This window comes from Lepisosteus platostomus, chromosome 7 (assembly GCF_059453375.1).
Source record: "Lepisosteus platostomus isolate fLepPlt1 chromosome 7, fLepPlt1.hap1, whole genome shotgun sequence".
Taxonomy (NCBI): Eukaryota; Metazoa; Chordata; class Actinopteri; order Semionotiformes; family Lepisosteidae; genus Lepisosteus; species Lepisosteus platostomus.
In genome coordinates, this window is record NC_142617.1 from 1,421,222 (window position 1) to 1,439,088 (window position 17,867).

General features: G+C 44.1%; 1 protein-coding gene and 1 long non-coding RNA gene across 3 annotated transcripts in view; both read left to right on the plus strand.

Annotated features, from left to right (window-relative positions):
• Positions 1-16,020, plus strand: part of LOC148657746 (uncharacterized) — a 35,476-nt gene extending 19,456 nt beyond the window's left edge. The window contains exons 2-3 of the long non-coding RNA XR_015939976.1: positions 13,430-13,581; positions 15,818-16,020. This is a non-coding gene — a long non-coding RNA (uncharacterized LOC148657746). The remainder of the gene's footprint in view (positions 1-13,429; positions 13,582-15,817) is intronic.
• Positions 1-17,867, plus strand: part of micu2 (mitochondrial calcium uptake 2) — an 80,543-nt gene that overhangs the window by 19,714 nt on the left and 42,962 nt on the right. The gene's annotated exons all lie outside the window — the stretch shown is intronic.

The window sequence follows — 17,867 nt, forward strand, 5'->3', positions numbered from 1 at the left end:
AGTTTGCAAAAAAAACAACATCTTAAGCTGAACAATCGAATGGCAATTAACTCATTGTTGATTAATATTGATTTATTATGCCATCTGTCTTATCTTTCATTGATTGTGTCGAAGTGCAACTGGTTTGCTGAGTACCACTGTTACAGAAAGTCATGCTAATGGCAGGTTGTCCAAAAGCCTGAAACCTCTGTGGGGTTTAGAATATTTGGGAGCTTTTGATGATGCAGGATAAGCAATTCTTGCCAAAGAGTGTGATTTTCTTAAATCCGTTTTGGGCTTATTTTTGTTACAGCTGACAATAACTGCCATTCGAACCTGTCAGTTGTCAGTCACATAGAATCAGCCCCCAAGGGTTTTGGGAACTCCAACCTAGGAGCTGAAAATTGGCAACCTCGCACTGACTTTGTGAAATGAGAAATCTGTTCCCCCATGACAGGAGGCAGGTGTAGGCACAGAGAAGGGAGCTGATCTTTCCTTGGCAAACAGTTGTTGAACTTTGTTCTTTTCTTCTGTGTTTGAACACATTCCCTGTGAAAGAAAGGGAAGGTTTACAGTCCTGCCCTTTTCAGCATTGTATTAGCAGTGACATAGGAAATGAACTCAACTTGACCAATTTGTGCCTGTTTAACAGATTTGGAAGAAATGGACAATGCAGTTGTCAGCCTTCTTTGCATACTGACACTTAAAGATCTTGGTATTCTTTCAGCTTTAAATATTCAAGGTAAATACATGGGGCAGGATGCCTGGCTGGTCATTTTGGTTCCGTGGAAGTGCGGATTGAAATGGTGCTTTGTGAAATAGGTTCACCATGGTATAACAAGGCGCTTGGTGCAAGGTACAGTGAGTAGTGTTGGATCAGGACTGACAGGGCTTTATTCCTGGAGCGCGTCGGTGACCTTGAAGACCTGTTAGGATTCCTGCATCCTCCATACTCAGCACGCTGGCCAGTGGCCACCGCGGCCTCAAGGGCGGAGCAGGCTGACGATGAACCAGCCGTCCAGCTGGATGGAACCTCTTAACAGCTGTTCTGTTCTGGTGGACAGGGCTGCAGTGAAGGAGACCTCCTGTCGTCTTGGTCTCGGCACTCATTTAGGTGATTTTTGGTGTGTGGGCCCAAGTGTGTCCCATCCCCAGCGGTGATAAAAGCGGGCATGAAGGGATGAACAGTCGATCTCTACCTGTGGGAGATAAAGGTCCTGGACCACAGCAGATGAGGGTCAGAATTTCTGTGAAAGACCCAGAGGCGACGGTAGAGGAGTGTAATAAAGACAGAACCAGGTAGCAGATCCTGTGTTGGTGCGATCAGTCACATTCGGGTCCGTGGCAAACAAGCATCCTCAACCACAGGAGCCAGCAAATTAATGTGTAGACACACTGTTGGATCCTCAACTTATTTTTTGGGGGGTTTCAGGGTGACATTCGGCAAAAAGAAATGCCTCTTTGCTGCCGAGCAATCGTCACGTTGTAGTTTCGATCTCCCCTTGATTGCGGTTCATGTCTATTGCCAAAATAGGTGATAAGGGAAATGTCTTGCAGTCCATTAAGTTTGATACATCCCAGGACACCATTTTAGCTGTAAACTTTTAATAGAAAAATACATTTTCTAATCTTAGTTATAAAGAATGCCACAGTAAAGCCCTGTTATGTAAACGTGTCATCCAGGGCATGTGCAGATAACTTGCTGATACAGTGATTGATACTGCAGTCTAATGGATTGCTTTTAAAACGGTGTGTGGCTTTTCAGTCAAGCTCTGCTAAACGGGGGGAAATGGCTATTTAATTCAATACTGGGATTTATCCCATTGTACTCCAATAGATAAAGTAAGACGATATTGCATGAAGTATGACTGTGACACCAGGAACTCGCAAATCAAGATGAATTGAGAAATCCTGTTAGTGTTTTTATGTTTTAACCAGCACGGCCATGTCTGTTGTGGCATGGAATGTTGATACAGCCTTACAGCACGGCCTTGAATGTGCTGATACATATCCTCCGATTTTATGTAGTGCATACACCTCAGATTCTTAATAAAAAGCATTAATAAGTATCACATGGTTTTTGAACTGGCCGCACTGTGCGCATATGCATTGGTGACACATGCCGAAATGAGAAGTCTCTGTTCACGTCAATAAAATCAATTGCTTCCTTTCAAGAGTTCCTTTTTCCTTCTCTGATCAGGATTGTTTACAGAAACGCTGTATGCAACATGTGGTTTCTTCTGTCTGTGATTCTGAAATGCTGCTGGCATTATTGTCTTGATATCGTAAGTATTTGACTGGTAACAGGTAACAGATGGAGGGATGCAAACGGACACATCCTTACTTTACTGTGCTGCATAATAAAATTAAGCTGGCCGCGTCATCTCTTAGTATTCTGTCTCGTGGCTCATAGCTTTGAACGGCATCCTGTGGAATTTGTATGTCCTAACGATGTCTACCACGGTGTGGTTATAGAAACATGTGCGTGCTCACTCAGTACGGGACTGTTCAGACATGCTGCTGAACCATATGACAAATTTCCTGCTAATGTAATATTATCCACAGACACACCAGCAGCTCCTCATTTGTGTTTTTCATTTGCCTCTTTAATACAGTAAAATGAGTCTAAGTTTTTCTTTTCTCTTTTCAGTACCATGTGCCAAACTCACAGACTATTTACCTCAGTTTGCACATTTTTTATAAGGTGAAACAAGCTGCTAATTTGTAGACATCAGCGTGTAACAACTCATGTGAAATACCCCTCCAGTTATTTACTGAAAGGTTTGGAATGAAATCTTTCCTTCATTCCTTTCCTTTTGATGGGGGAAAAAGTCTATACTGTAATATGTGTAATGGTTTTCTGGATGTTACCTTTGTTTTTTATTTGATTTATTTGTTTTTGCTTTAAAACTTTATTTCCTTCCTTTTTACAGCACCTACTTGCATCAGACTAATTAGCATTGTGAGAATTGCCATTACTGTCTTGGCAGAAAGAGTTCGCACTTGAAAGATGTATTTTGGCTCTGTGTAGTCATCCCTGACAATATTTCACGGTAACATACCTAAAGGCCATGGAAAAAGAGAAAAGTTTTAGGCCAAGTTTTCTGGAAACTGTTAAAGTGACTTCTTGATCTGTAGGTGGTCTTGAGTCTGTGCTGTGTGCGAACAATGTTCACACACTCGCACAGAATCAGAAATCCATGCTTTTACAGCTGTCTCAGACTAGAAGGTCAAATTAAAATTTCCTTTTTGGGCACTTGGGTTTCATACTTCGTTGAAATACTTTAATAGCCTTAAATAGACTAAACAGTTTCATTGTAGATGTAAGTAAGTGAGGTTACACATAGATAGGTCGTCCTCTTGCTTAACAGAGAGATGTAACTGCTTGCCGTGAGTCAACAGGAAAGAGCCGTAATCACAGTCAGATTTACCTGCGGCTGAGAGCTGGTGTTATAATGTGCTGTTATCTAGTGCTTGTAGATGGTACAGATTAAAAGGTAGTCGGGGGGGGGACTTGTGAACTAATCTTAGCGGTGTATCGGTGTCACGTATTCCAGATGATTTTTGACGTCCGGGCTGAGTGACGCACTTTTTGCTCGGGGGCTCAGAGAAGATGAAAGCAGAGGGCGCTGAATGTCAAGCTCCTCGGCCCAGCCCAGGGAGCGTGGGGCAGCGCGCAGAGGAGTTTGGGCCGCTTGCTTGCTGTAGTGCTGATGAACACTGCGTGCGTTTCGTGCAGCGCTGGTAGTTTAGAGGGGGAGAACAACATGAGCTCATTTCAAGGGGCAAACCGCCGGGCCGCCTGTGGGGTGGCTCAGGATCAGGAGCTGAGCTCCACTGCTTTTGTGTCGACTCAGTCCTTTATAGCCCCAGCCTCTCTTGAAGTGCCTGGACGGGTCTGGCGGGGCCTGTGTGGCAGCTCCTTCACCACCAGTCAGTACTCCCGTGCAGATCTGGAGGGATTAGGTGTTCGGCTCTTATTCAGAGGGATGGATTGGATTGTCGTTTTCTAATCCATCGAGCCTTTCAGGAGGAAACTCGCGTTTTCATGCGTGTAGGTCTTGTGTGTGCAGTGGTTTGGCGGTATGAAACAAGAAGATTAAAAAATCAAAGTGATTCCTGAAGAAATCCTCGCTGTTGAGCATCCTCCCCATTTGAGATGCTTGTTCCTCCAGTCTTATTATTGTGATATTAAGCTCCGAATAGCACTTTACGTGTTATTTCATTTTTCACAAGTTTTTCGATGGTTGGACTTTTGTTTGTTGAGTTGTGAGTGTTAGTTAAGGAGTTAAGAATTAAAAGTGTGACTCTTTTACTAAACGGGTAGTTGTTCATTGACTCTTACTTGCATTTGTATGGTGCATGTTATCCCAAGGGTGCTTCAGAAACAGGAGGGGATCTAGTTCCTTCAGCACTGAGATGCAGCTCCACTTGGTGACATGTGGCATCTGTCCTGCACTCGCAGCCCCGTTACACAGCAGATCAGGTGGAGAAGAATTTAGTTCACAGACTGAATAAAGCTCAGACTTCCTGGAGATAAGAATCTGCATGTCCAGAGTGGGATTCAGCCAGGACACTTCGGTTAACTCCCCTCCCTTTATGACCAAGCAGTCAGGACCTCTGTGGCGTAAACTGTTTGGAAATTCTGGTCGAGATGCAAGGGCGACACCTGCTGGTCCACCAGCACCACCTGCTGATGCAGCAACCTATTTTTCTGTGGAGGACTCCCTTCCCAGTACTTGACTAGGCCCAGAATGGGACCCTGACAAAGCCCTCCTAAGATTAACCCGTGTGTATTAAGTTCAAAAGTAGAATTACCCAGCATTGTCAAAGCCAACACCAGAGTCCAGGTGTTCCAAAAGACAAGGTAGCAACTCCCTCGAGTCAAGAATAAACCAATCACCCCCAGTAGTGTTGCAGGGTTCTGTGGTACAGACTCTGTACCTTCACTATTAAACGATCCTTTGCTTCAGTAAAAACACTCAAGGGGTAACACAAAACTAAAATGGGCATCTTTAATGATTTTTTTTCCAACAGCCTGGATCTTGCATTGACACATGAGGTCTGCTAAAGAAGACCTGGAGGACGATCAATATGGCCTCCGCACTGTCAGCCACTCACATTATAAACATCTTAGTGACCTCTAGACCCTCTGTTTAAATTCCAAATAGAAGCAATGCACCTAAAGGAGAGGAACTGTGAAAGCCTAAGAGTTAATTCTAATTTTTAATAGCATTCAGTACTTCTCATTGTATTTGAAGAGCCACCGAAACTGGGTTTTAAAGCAAATGGTTGTCTCAGAGGTTCGGAAGGCTGACTTCATCAGTTGGACCAAAAGCCTGCAGGCGCAGGAGGACTTCAGGACCGGGTTTGGACAGCACCGGGCTGGTGGAGGTGTTTTTGCAAAAAGCCGGACTACACATAGAACTGCTCCAGTCAAGCACCCTGGACATAAAACAGAAGGGCTCAACGAGCTGTGCTTCGCTCAGGCAATAAATTAATTCACCATGAAGCTAAGTGCCCGCATCTGTGCATTACTACTGTATTTAATAGTGATTTAATGTCCAGTGCTTTACATCAAACCCATCCGAGCTATGAGTGGTATGTGGTTTTACTGCCTTGTTTGTGGGCCTTATCATGTTTTGTCAGAGCAGGGTCAATCTGTTTATTATTTTTGTCAAGTTTCAGAAGAAAAATCTGTAGGATCTGCAGCAAAGCCGTCAGGTCGGATAAAGGAGATTTAGGCAGGTACCGAGAGAAGCAGTAGAAGAGTTTATAAGGCAGACGGAAACGGCGGTAGTCATTTTCTGATGGCCTAACTGCGAGAGTTGTTGCTTGGGAATTGTTCTTTCAATTGGCACCGGACCCAGATAAAATCTTAATTGCCTGCATTTCTCTGCAGAGAACCATTATTTCTATGTTATAATGTAAAATAAGGAAGTGGGAACGATAAGAGTGTGTGCTGCATATGAATGTTGAAAGAAACCAATCTGACTTTTTGTAGGTCACTGTATGTGGCTGTACATACAGTATATAGTAATAACTGTATACAGTATTTGCAGGACCTTTGATTTTTAGATTTATAAGTGCAGGTTTTGAATGTGGCATTTGAGATTTGGAGTCAAAACTGGTTATAATGGTTATTTTCTTGTTTTTCTTATCAGCTCCTGATCAGCTCCAGTTTTCCTGCCAAGTGTCTGTGCCAGTTGGGTACTGTGTTCTTATTTACTGGGGGCAGGAGGGGTGGCATTAACAAACATGATGGCATATTGTGAGAATATAAATCTGTCTGACAAGCAGCTGGAGATTTCTGAAAGTGAGCAAAAGGTGATTCTTACCCTGCCACACAAATTCTTTAATTGTCTTACTTGTCCACTTGTTTTTTTGTAAATGAGTGCATATCAGGGCAGCAGAGGAAGTGAGAGGCAACTCAGCCTTCAAACCCACAGATCTTTCAGAGCGTCCCACTCCAGTCTGTCCCACATTTCATGCAGTTTCTCTTGTGGCAAAGGCCAGAGGTCCTGTCCAGTCTCTCACAGCAGCACAGGCAACACACAGTGGGCACACACAACATCAACACACAGGCAACACACAGTGGGCACACACAACATCAACACACAGTGGGCACACACAACAACAACACACACGCAGGAGACACACAGTGGGCACACACAACAACACACACACGCAGGAGACACACAGTGGGCACACACAACAACACACACACGCAGGAGACACACAGTGGGCACACACAACAACACACACACGCAGGAGACACACAGTGGGCACACACAACAACACACACACGCAGGAGACGCACAGTGGGCACACACAACAACACACACACGCAGGAGACGCACAGTGGGCACACACAACAACACACACACGCAGGAGACGCACAGTGGGCACACACAACAACACACACACGCAGGAGACGCACAGTGGGCAGTATGGAAACAGGAAGGGCAGAAGGGGCTGTAGTACCTGACTTGCCCTCCTGGAGCTGTGCAGAGCCTGGGCTGGTCTTTAAAGGTCACAAGTGTGTTGGGGGGAGTCGGACCCTCCTGGTAGCAGAAGCCACATTATTGTGATGAGTTGGAAACCCTGTTATCTTAAACAAACAAGACCTGATCCCAGTCTCTCTTAGTGTGTGCGATGCTCGTAACAGAGTATTAAAGGGTGGCCGCCGCGCTGTGAGCCGCTCACGGCGAGATGGATACAGAGTCCAGATCACCAAGGCTATCCGTCAAAATCCTGTGTCAAAATATTTACAGTTGTAGGTGTTGGTTACCGAGGGCTCTTATCAAACCTTAGCATTTCTGAGATACTGGAAAAATTTCAATTATCACACACACAGTGTACTATGATCTTCGCACTTTTTTCCTCCATCAAATGTAGTTTTATTGTCATTTTTTGGATTAGAATGGCAGCGGATTGTGGGGGAACCTGTCTTCAGAAAAATGCCTAATGAAAGACACCAGATGTCAGTATATTTTCCGTCTAGACACTGTTCTCCCAGACTACGGCGGCGTTGCCAGTTGTGTTGGAATCGAGCTGAGCCATTTCGGCAGGATTTCCAGGGTGGGTCCGTTTCAGCGGGGCTCCTGTGGGGTCTGTGCCGGTTCCGCGGGTGCTGTTCTGTAGGATTCTGAGGGACTGGGGTCTGGGATAACTAACACTCTGCCTTCTCGGGCGGGGCTGGAAGTCGTCCCGGCGCTCTGGCTGTCCGGGGTGCGCCGCTCCTGGGCGGGCGTGAGGGCGAGTCGCTGGCACACAGCAGCACCGCCAGACGCAGCTCTTCTGACCCCCTCAGGAAGAGGCCTTGTCACACCCACTGTATACGGTGCTGCAAACACCGAAAGCATGGCCTCGGGGATGTGCGTTGCAGTGCCCTTTTGTATTGTCCAGTTGAGCTGCTGCAGGGCACATGCAATAGCTGTAATACAGCTCCTCTCTCGTTTCAGGTCAGGAATTTGCGCTAAGGCCCACATAAATCGTTTGGAACGAGGAAGCACTGAATTTCAAATTTCCGAATATTAGGTCATGGAGTCATTCAGTACTGACATTGCCACAAAGCTTTGTGGAGATTAAACTGGCCTCTCGCTTTAAGAGCAAATAAGCTTCTCCTAATGGGCGAGGACAGTATTATAAGAAGCTTTGGGCCCTTCAAGTTCTGTCCTGGTTTTTGATAAACGTCTGAGTGCAAAGATCTAAACCTTATGCATAAATTGCTGCACTAATTGTCTGTAAGTTCTCCCATGCTTCAAATGTGACAGTAAAGATATATATTTTTGTCCTTCAATTACAAAAACAAATATTGGCTCTTTTTCAGTGCTCAATGGAAGTTATTTTGGCAGGAAAAAAGATCGAACACGTTATAGGAACTGGATGTACTGCACTGAGCCCATTAGCAAATTGGATGCATCTTAATCCCTGATAATTAAAGGTGATTAAATGGAACAAACTTAAACTAGTTTTACGATTCTCCTAAAGTAAGTGTAATTATATTTTAAAAGTATTTTATTTGAAAATACTTTCTTTGGATTGATTGAAATTCTCTATTATTTAACGTTAGAGAGCATTAATTACTCTACATTTAAGACCTATTAATTGTTTATGCCTTTCCTAAGATCTTTTAAGTTCTTAATTTTTTTTTATTCTGTTAAACAAATGACATCCTCTTCAGGATATGTGAGTGAAAAGTGGTATAGTAAAATGATAAAAACTTTGTTGCAACACTTACGGAAATTTGGTAAGGGTTCAAATCCCAGGTGAGACACTGCTGTTGCACCCTTGAGCAAGATACTGTACTTGACCCAAATTGCTCCAGTAAAATACCCAGCTGTATCAACGGGTGCACGTGTACTGCAAGTTGCTTTGGATAAAAGCATCAGCCAAATGCCTTTACTAATTGACAAATTCTGTAAGATGCCAGGCTTCAGAACTTACAGAGACCTCTGTCGTGCAGTTTGCTTGGGGACCAGTGTTAAGGGGGTAGTTGGCTTTAACAGACTTCCTCAATAACATATTAGCCTGAAGTTGTATTTTTTTAACCAGATACTGCCTGATAAATGTTAAGCGATCAGAAAGATTGATCATCTTTTACAAGGCACCCCATACAATGTTTTTATTGGTATGTTGTGGTGCACGAGTGCATCTCAAAGTGTTTTTGTTGAAAATAGTTGGGGATGATCCTGCTGCTCTTGGTATTCCAAGTATGCCTTGAACATTTTTTTCACAGAGAGAAACAGAGCAAATTAATTGGTTGCCTAATTGGCTTGGCTGTAAATGCAGATTATACCTCACTCGACAGCTGGGATGTTGATCTCCATGGCAGTTAAAACTATTCCCTTTGGTAGGGCTGTTCGGATCTCTTGACTGTTATATTTCAGTGATTTATGGTCTTCCAGTGCAGAGCCGCAGTGTGTCTCTGAGAAAGACCCATCTTTTCTCAGATTTGTGGAAATTTTACGATCAAAGGAGTAGTCCTGAAATTTCAAAAATACCCCGCGTCTTTTAGCAGCTTTTGCTTCCACAGTTCCTCAGCGGGCTGTTCAGAAGATTCAACATTGAAGCCAACTTGGAATAGGTACGGTTTTGTGTCACTTTCCCTGGATCATCAGGGGAAAGTGTGGGGAAAGGACAGCTCCTGTCCTTCCTGATGTGACCTGGCCAGTTTCTACTTCTGGGCTAAAGGCAGAGAAATTATGTTTTAATACTTCCGTCATTCATTTAAAAGCCAAAAAAACAACAACATAGTTTTAAGTGCTGGTAATGAGGGTTTAGGGAACTGAGGTTTAGAATGGAAAGAAGTGTCATTTTGTGTGTGGTAATGTAAGGAAAACTGTGGATTGAGATTTTGCATGACGCACCACATCTCCAACCTGCATTTCGACTGCTGCGCTCATGTCGTCATCCAAACACAATGCAAGCATTAAAGAACACGCTTTGATGTCTTGTTCTTAAAACACACCAATTAAGGAGCTTGTCTTCAGTATGTCCCTAAGCATATCATACCGGGAGGGTCAGCCCAATTAGATCAACTTCCTTTGAAAACAGCTTTGTTGCTGTAGGTTATTGAAAATAATGGGAGCTGTAGTATATCTCCAGTAATTAGGGCTGAGTGGTTCAGATGGCTCCGCGGCCCCGGCTCCAGCACTCCGGTTTCTGCCGTGAGGACCAGCTGTGTGGGCCCGCCACTCTCTCCGCCTGCCGTCGCCAGATAACCCTGGCTAAGGTTAGCGAACTGGGCTTTCCCATCCCGACAGGTGAAGCAGAAGATCGCTTCGTACCCGGACGTCTGCAGCTCCTAATTGGCTGCAGGAGAGCACACTCTCCCCGCACTGGCAGATAAAAACGCCGCATAGTTTGGAATGATTTAATGGCTCAGGGTAAAGTTGGTATGAATGATCAAAGTGTTGCCTGAAGTGCTTGTTAAAGAAGTACTTCAGTCTCACTACTAACCATTAACTTGCTCCTGTTCTTTTTTTTTTGGGGGGGGGGAGCTTTTTCTTCCTTTTAAAACCGGTGTGCTTGATCGGGGCAGCCGAGCAAGGGGGGCTGTAATGGTCTGTCCCAGATTTATTGTGATCCTGTGAAGTGCTTGGGAATTATAAATCAGGGAGTGCTTTCTTCAATTTGGGAACCAACCTCTCTGCATGAGGTGTGAGAGTTGTTGAACAGAGGCAGCGCCAGCCTGCATTTTAACCTTCTGCTCCGCTGGAACGGGCCGGCAGAGAGAGACCTCTCACACACGGGGTGGGGGGGGACAGAATCCATTTTCGCAGCTCAGCGCCAAGTGAATAAATCTGTTCATGAAAAAAGCAACTTTCCGTCCAGGTATGTGAAGGTCCGACCGGCCTGCTGTGGGAAAGTGCCGAAAGGGATTGTGGAAGTGACACTAACCCTATTCTACCTGTCCCCACTCAAAAGCAAAGGCTTCCAATCGGTAAGCCAAGCATAATTAGTAACATGCGTCGCCTGGTAATTTGGCCTGCCTGGCTGTAATTCATTCCTGTTTTTGAGTGTGCTTTTTCTTTGAGTCCTGATGATAAGATCTATAGGATGCAATGCTCCTTACAATGTGAGAGCAAAAAGAAAATCCAGCAGTCAAATCCAGACATTTAATTCAGAACGAATTTTTTGAAAAACAAGTCATTTCTGAAAGCTGCTGTGATCATCTCTTTCTTGTGCTGAGTGCACATCTCTGCTGGGCGGGGAGCTGATGTGACTCGGAGATCGGGGGGGCAGAGGCTGTCGCCATGTCTCTCACTGCCACTCTGCGTGCTGCATTTGTAACGTTTTCGCTCTTTTGTAATTCTGCAAATGAAAAGTACTACAGACCCTTGCGGTTTTTTAATACAGCAGAACACATGCACACTAAATTGAAACCAGTAGTAAATTTCTGTAATGTGAAGCAGTAGGCCCGTGATTTTAGGTATTCGCTGAATAGATTTTTTTAATGACACCTTATTAAATATCTATTTAATAAGGTGTTTTATTTTTAAAAGACTTCTCGTGGCCTGTACTGTATGTCCACATTGCCAGCGAGGAATTATCTTTGTAAGAGGAGGGGTGTGAACCCCAGTGTCCTGGCTGTATTCCACTCTGGGCTTGGACAGACAACATCAGGCCTCCCAAAGGTCCCCCTGAATTCAAGTGCTGCAGCAGTTCCTCTCTCCTCCCCGCATAAGCTGCGCAGGGGGGCTGCTCTTCAGTGGGAGTGATGTGAGTCCCCCTCCTGTATGCGGATCTCTTTGATATCTGTTTGCATTAAAAATTGGCATTGAAAGACACAAAAACTATTTTGTGTCTTTGCCTCTGATTATTCAGAGGCTGAAGTGTTTTAGATCTCTGCTTTGTCATTGTACACAAACAACACCCTCTACTGAAGTACTGGAAAAGGAGTCATCCATCAGAAAGACACATAACATACAGTATACATCTGTACAGATGTTCTAAAGTAGTGTGACAGACAGATACGGTGTGGCCCTCCCTTTAATTTCTCCTTATGCCCCCTTTGGTTTCTTGCATTTTGGGTGTGAAATGATCCTTGTCCATTTTTAAAGATTTGCCGTTATCCAGCTCTGTCTCTAACATGAAATTGATAGGAAATTTGGTGAAGTTGTGTGATTGATTTTTTAAAATGAGGTACTTGAATGCTATCACTACCCATTCAATACAACCAGTTTGTCAGTAGTTTTGTCAGCCCAGACCCAAATTGACTTTTTAGTAGTTTAAGCACCAGTGATGTCATTTATTTGTAGAATTACTTTTCTTCTCCATTCTTTTTGCTGAGTTTTTTTTTCCTGAAACATTGTAATGTTAGTGATGACACTAAATAGACTAGCTGTGATGATTGGTGGTATTTTGACTGGTCTTGGACAGGAGAAGCTTCTTTAATGTGATGTGATCGTTATGTGTTCCACTTTGTAACAGTTTGAATTAGCTGACGTCATGTTAGATCACCCATAGTTGAAACAAAACCTTTGTCAGTGTTAATTATTTCCACAGAGAGAAGTGCTGAATTATAGTTTTCTTGTGCATAGCAGATTTGGCATGCATTTGCAGTGAGGCACTCTTTACTTTCTTAAATGCTAAAAAAATTCTTAAATAATCTTGTCCAACTAATAGTTGATAAAGTATGATACTGCAGTACCTCTGTGTTACCACTGCTGTTTCCTCTGAGCAGTAAAACCTGGCTCCCAGGCCAAATTCATTTTAAACCTGAGACAGCTCTCACCTCTGGTTTGAGTTTGTCTGATACAGGATAGATACTGGCTTGGGATCACTGCTCGGGATTAAGCTCCTATTAAGAACCATGTGGCCCGGTGCTGATGGAGTTTGTGCACGGCTCTCCGGGGTGGTGCTCATGTGAGTTTCTGACGGACGTGCACGAACGTACTGTAACGAAATCTACTGTCTGCACTGTGTGGTGTTCTGTGCCGTCTGCTGTCCTATGAGAATAGGAGAATTCTAATGTATATGAGCTTATGGAACAAGTAAAGATTTATTCCATGCTGGAAAGAGAAGAAAAGAAACACAGCGTTTCAGCTGTGGAGCCTTCTTCAGGTGTGTGACACTCCTCCACACCTAACAGCCCAGCCTCAGACCCCTGCGTGCAGGTCAGCTGTGCGTGGAGGCAGAGGTGGAGGCAGTGAGCTGCAGCACCTGCCTCCTCTGAGACTCTGAGCTCGTCAGAAGGTCTCGGCACTGAGCTGCACATGCAACACCTCTTTTACCCTGCAGTACTCATCCCTGTTTGCTTTCCAAGTGCAGCAGCCTTTTAAGTGCATTCAGAAGTTCAAAGTGACCCTTGAACCTGCTGTGTGCATGGGGCTTAAATCTGAAAACCTGTGTCAGTCGCTTACTCGAAGACCTTTTTTGTTCCGGCTGATCTCTTTCCTAAGCTAAATGCATGTCCTCTTTTTTTAACACTTTATCTATCCAGATAGGCCAGTGGAGAACGATGTAGCCTTATGAGTGTGCATTTTACTGGAGCAGTGTGAAATAAATAAGTGCTCAAGGATACAACAGTGTCCCACACAGGATTCAAACCCATGACCGGAGTCCAGAAGACGGCTCCAAACTGCAGTCCTCAAGGTTGGTCTGGGTGCAGATGTCAGGTTTGTGCCCATAAATGGTAGAATTCTAGAATAATAAATTTCAGTCAGATGCTGTAATTTTCTTCACGCTGAGGTATTTCCTGCTACAATACATGTATTTTGCACATGTGTTCCAATAATCAGTAGATATGTTTGGCTGTTATCAGACAGCCATTTTGAATCTTTCAATTACTCACCCATAAAGCACATAAATATGTACTATAAATGTTGAGTTAATTTGCTATTCATGTTATTTTCTTTCCATTTGTAACGTTGTGATACAAGCTAAATTTTTTATCGTTTTATGATAACGCCAGTTATTTTGTGTTTGTTTATTTATAAAACATTTTTTTCATTTAGTGGTTGCATGAGGTGCGTAGCTCAGGCTGTCAGGAGCTTATGTTCTGCGTGAACCGCGTGTTTCTTCCTCTGACCGGTCCCAGTTCTTTGTTCACCTCTCAGTGACTGAACCGAACCCAGATCCTGGGTCCTCCCTCCTCGAAACCAGAGGACACAATCTGTGAGAAACCTGCTTTATGTTTTGTGCTATCCCTACAGCTAAAGACCACGCAGAGCAGTGCCGACAGAAAAATCAGTCCTTTGAACTAAAAAACAGCATAAGAAGTAAAAAATAAATCAGAGGTTATAACCCATTTTCCAGCCATTGCATGAGTTTGGTTACTGTAATGGAACTGCGTAACCCATTGCTGAAAATAGTTCACAAACACAGCTTGTTCTATAATAGTATTCTGCTTTTCTTTTTTCATTGGACTGGTTAACATCTACGGTACCTCTCTTGTGCACCTAATGCAGCTTCTTTTCCATGTAATTTGAGTAAATCGCTGTGAAGTCCTTCAGACTGAAATCATATTCCTGACCTTGATTCTTTCTTTTTTAATGCTGGTGCAGCTTGTGTGTAGTGCCCTGTAATTACTGATACTTTAGTGGTTCAGACTTAAATATAGCAGACGGGCAAAACTGTGCCATAATCCCAGAGCACCAAAAAGAGAAGGGAAAGTTCTACCCCCTCCCCAAAACAAAAGCAGAGATGTTAACCAGGAATGTATTTGAAGATCAGGAGAGAAAGCCCTCATCTAGGACTTGAGAGTCATATTGGGAGGACCAGGATTTGAGGGGAGGGGGGGGCTTACTGAAGGCAGAGGAATCTGATGTCTTCTCTGTCCTGTTTCAGAGGAATTATTCCTGATCCTTAGAAAAACAGAAGGGGAATTTTAATAGTGAAGCTAAAACGATATGTCACACAATCGAAATGAAATTGGGCTTTCACAAAGATGCATACGATGGCACGGATTTTTGTGTGACTCCAGTATCTGGTGCTGGAGATCTGGAGGGATCCGATGAAGGCTACCAGCGCACTGAAGAATAAATCTGACAATCTGCCGAGATACTGGAGTGTGAACTGTAAAAACGCAATCCGTGCCAAGGCGGCACTGTTTTCAATGCACAGTTTAGGTTTAAATAGTGGTGAAGGGAAAGGAAAACGAACTGGCTGAAGTCCCACATTTAGCGCAGCGATATAATTCTACTAGACTGATCATCCAGAGAATAGGATTTCTCCCAGAGGGCTGTTCAAAATTAACAGAGCTTGTCAGTCCTACAGCACAACAGTCTGGGTCAGGACAAAGGCGGAAAGAAATGACTCCGTTTTGTACAGAGACATTAGGAGGGGAGTCCCCATTACCTGTAAAGCGCTTTGAGTGGAGTGTCCAGAAAAGCGCTATATAAGTGTAAGCAATTATTATTATTATTATTATTATTATTATTATTATTATTATTATTATTATTACATTTGTGACGACAACAGTATGTGAAACCCGTCTAGTACAGTAATCAGCCTGTAGTCTCAGGTTGAGGGCTGCCACTCGCCTTTCCTGCTGCTCCAGTGCGTAAGATGACCGTCTGTTGACGTGTTGCTGTGGAGCCATGCTGTGGAGTTTTGCCTTTGTAACAATACTCTGGTTCAATCCATTTCATTGTGCTGCTGTTGGCTGAGCCGAAGATATTGTCCCAAAGCACCACACTATCATGGAAACCAATCGGTAAATTGTCTGTAACTTGGGCTGCCATGGTTATGGATTGTTTAAAATTGCACATGAATGTTTTTCATATATTTGTTCTAGACTGCCTGCGTTTAAACATGTTTTTGGCTACCTCACCATGTTCATATTATACATACATTTCCTTATGCCAGTCCCACTTGTCTTTCTGCTTAGCGTAACCAGACGTGTCTGCTCGGCTCCCTGTGGCACAGCTGAAGAAAGCCAGATTGTTTCAGTCCTGTTCTGCCGCTCCTGAAGGCCACTCGTCTGAGACGAGCTGCTAAATGATTTGCATCCTTGTTTTTAAACTGTGTCCACCTCTTCATTTTCACCTCTCTCTTTTAAAGAACAATAAATCTCAGACCTGAACTGCTTTATATTCTCACCTCTTCTGTATTTATTATTCCTGATGTCTTAGAGTAACCTTTGTCCAGGATTCGTAGTCTGTGTTCAAGGAATGTAAAGTTTCATGTGTTTTGTAGGAGACTCTTATACAGTACATATGAGTCCCCTCTCCCTCAACATGGGTGAGCAGAAGAAGCCATTTGAAACCTGGGTAAAAGGTGTAGACGTTGTAGTCTGTCCACCTCTTTCTCTAAGTATTGAGGTGCTCTGAAGCTTTTTTCCAAAGTACAGTCAAAACAGAAGCAACGTTTTGGGCAAACCAGGTAAAGTAGTAGCAAAATCATTCACTTTTTCTCCATCACATTCATTTGAGCAAATGCCAGACACTCTTTCATTTTACTCTTCTAAAGGTACATTAACTTTGATTGGGGCTTGTCTTTTGCTGTCTTCCCTCTTCAGATATCCACCAGAGCAGTTTTGCAATCTCTTCCTTTTAAAGCAAAACACGTGCTTGTTTCAGGTTCACATAAATGCATACCATCTTCTTCTGACTGCAAGGTACTGGTCGATGAAGTAATTAAACCAACAGTCAATTAATCATCTTTAGAAGTTTTTGTCGTACCCTGGCAGCTGTCATTAGTAGAAAAGGGATCATGATTTATCTATTTTTGTTTTTCTGCATGGAAAATGCGTCGGGGAATCATTGTGAGGCATGTTTTTTCCATTTATTTTTTCCCCTTCTTCCCTGCAGTGCAGTTTCACTACATTAACCATTTCTGTATTGCTCTTCATGTGGCCTTCATGTCAGCCAGTGCAACGATCATTACCTTGGTGGGGTGCTTTCTAAGGAGTTAATAACCACGATTTGTCAGGCGTGATGGGAAAGACTCTACTGACATCATTTAACTGGTTTTACTCATGGGCCCTGGAGCAGCCTTTGTCCAGAAACCATTATCTGTCTTCGATTAGCAGCAAAGCTTTTAAGCCCTGCCTTGGCTTGTTCCTCTCCTTGATCTCCTGATAGTTCTGACACTTTGCTCTTTTCCTTGAATTATTTATCACCTGTGGGAGACACATCCTCACCTTTGTGCAGCCCGGGAGTGACTGTGTGGTCAGTTGGCAGGGAATACATCAGCAGGACCTGACGGAGCCTTCAGCTTCACCTCGGGACTCCCCCCAGTGAGCGCTGCCCGCCCTGCTCTGCGTCAGGAGGGGCGGCCGGACCCTCCAGCCTGGGCCTCGGGCCGCGTTGGCCTGACGGCACATCCGCCAGCACTGCGGGGTCGGAGGTTAAGTTCAGGAAAAAGAGCCTGTGGCGTGTAATGGCGTTTGTTTCTGTTGAGCGTGACCAGGCGTTTCACCTGTTGAGAGGCTGCCGTTTGGAGGACACAGCAGCTCGTTTTGCTCGGGGTCAGAAGGTCAGGTCAAACAGCTGCACTTGTACTCCTGACACTTACCTAGATGAGGTGTTGGGCAGGTCTGTCCTCCATAGCCCAGGAAACCTCATTGATTTAGTGGTGTTGGGGTCCTCACTCTCTGTGTACCCCACCCAGGAAACTGGGCCTTTTACAGTGCTGTTATTCAATAATACCCCCAGCCTGTTACAGTGCTAAAAAAAACAGCTGTAACGTGCTGGAGGAGGTGGTTGACGTGTTCCTCATGTTGAATCATGGCCCTTGGCTTGTTTAGAGCAAAATACAGCACTGAAGTATTTCATCCAACACTCTGTTCACATTGAATTTTCTAGTATGAATACAAATACAGTGGGAGTGATAACAGAGCCGCCTAAAGTAGGAGACTAACACGAGCTGTCGAACTCCTGACCTTTGTGTTTTGGCTGCCGGTGAAGGAGCTCAGGCAGTGCGTTTCCTTGTCGTCC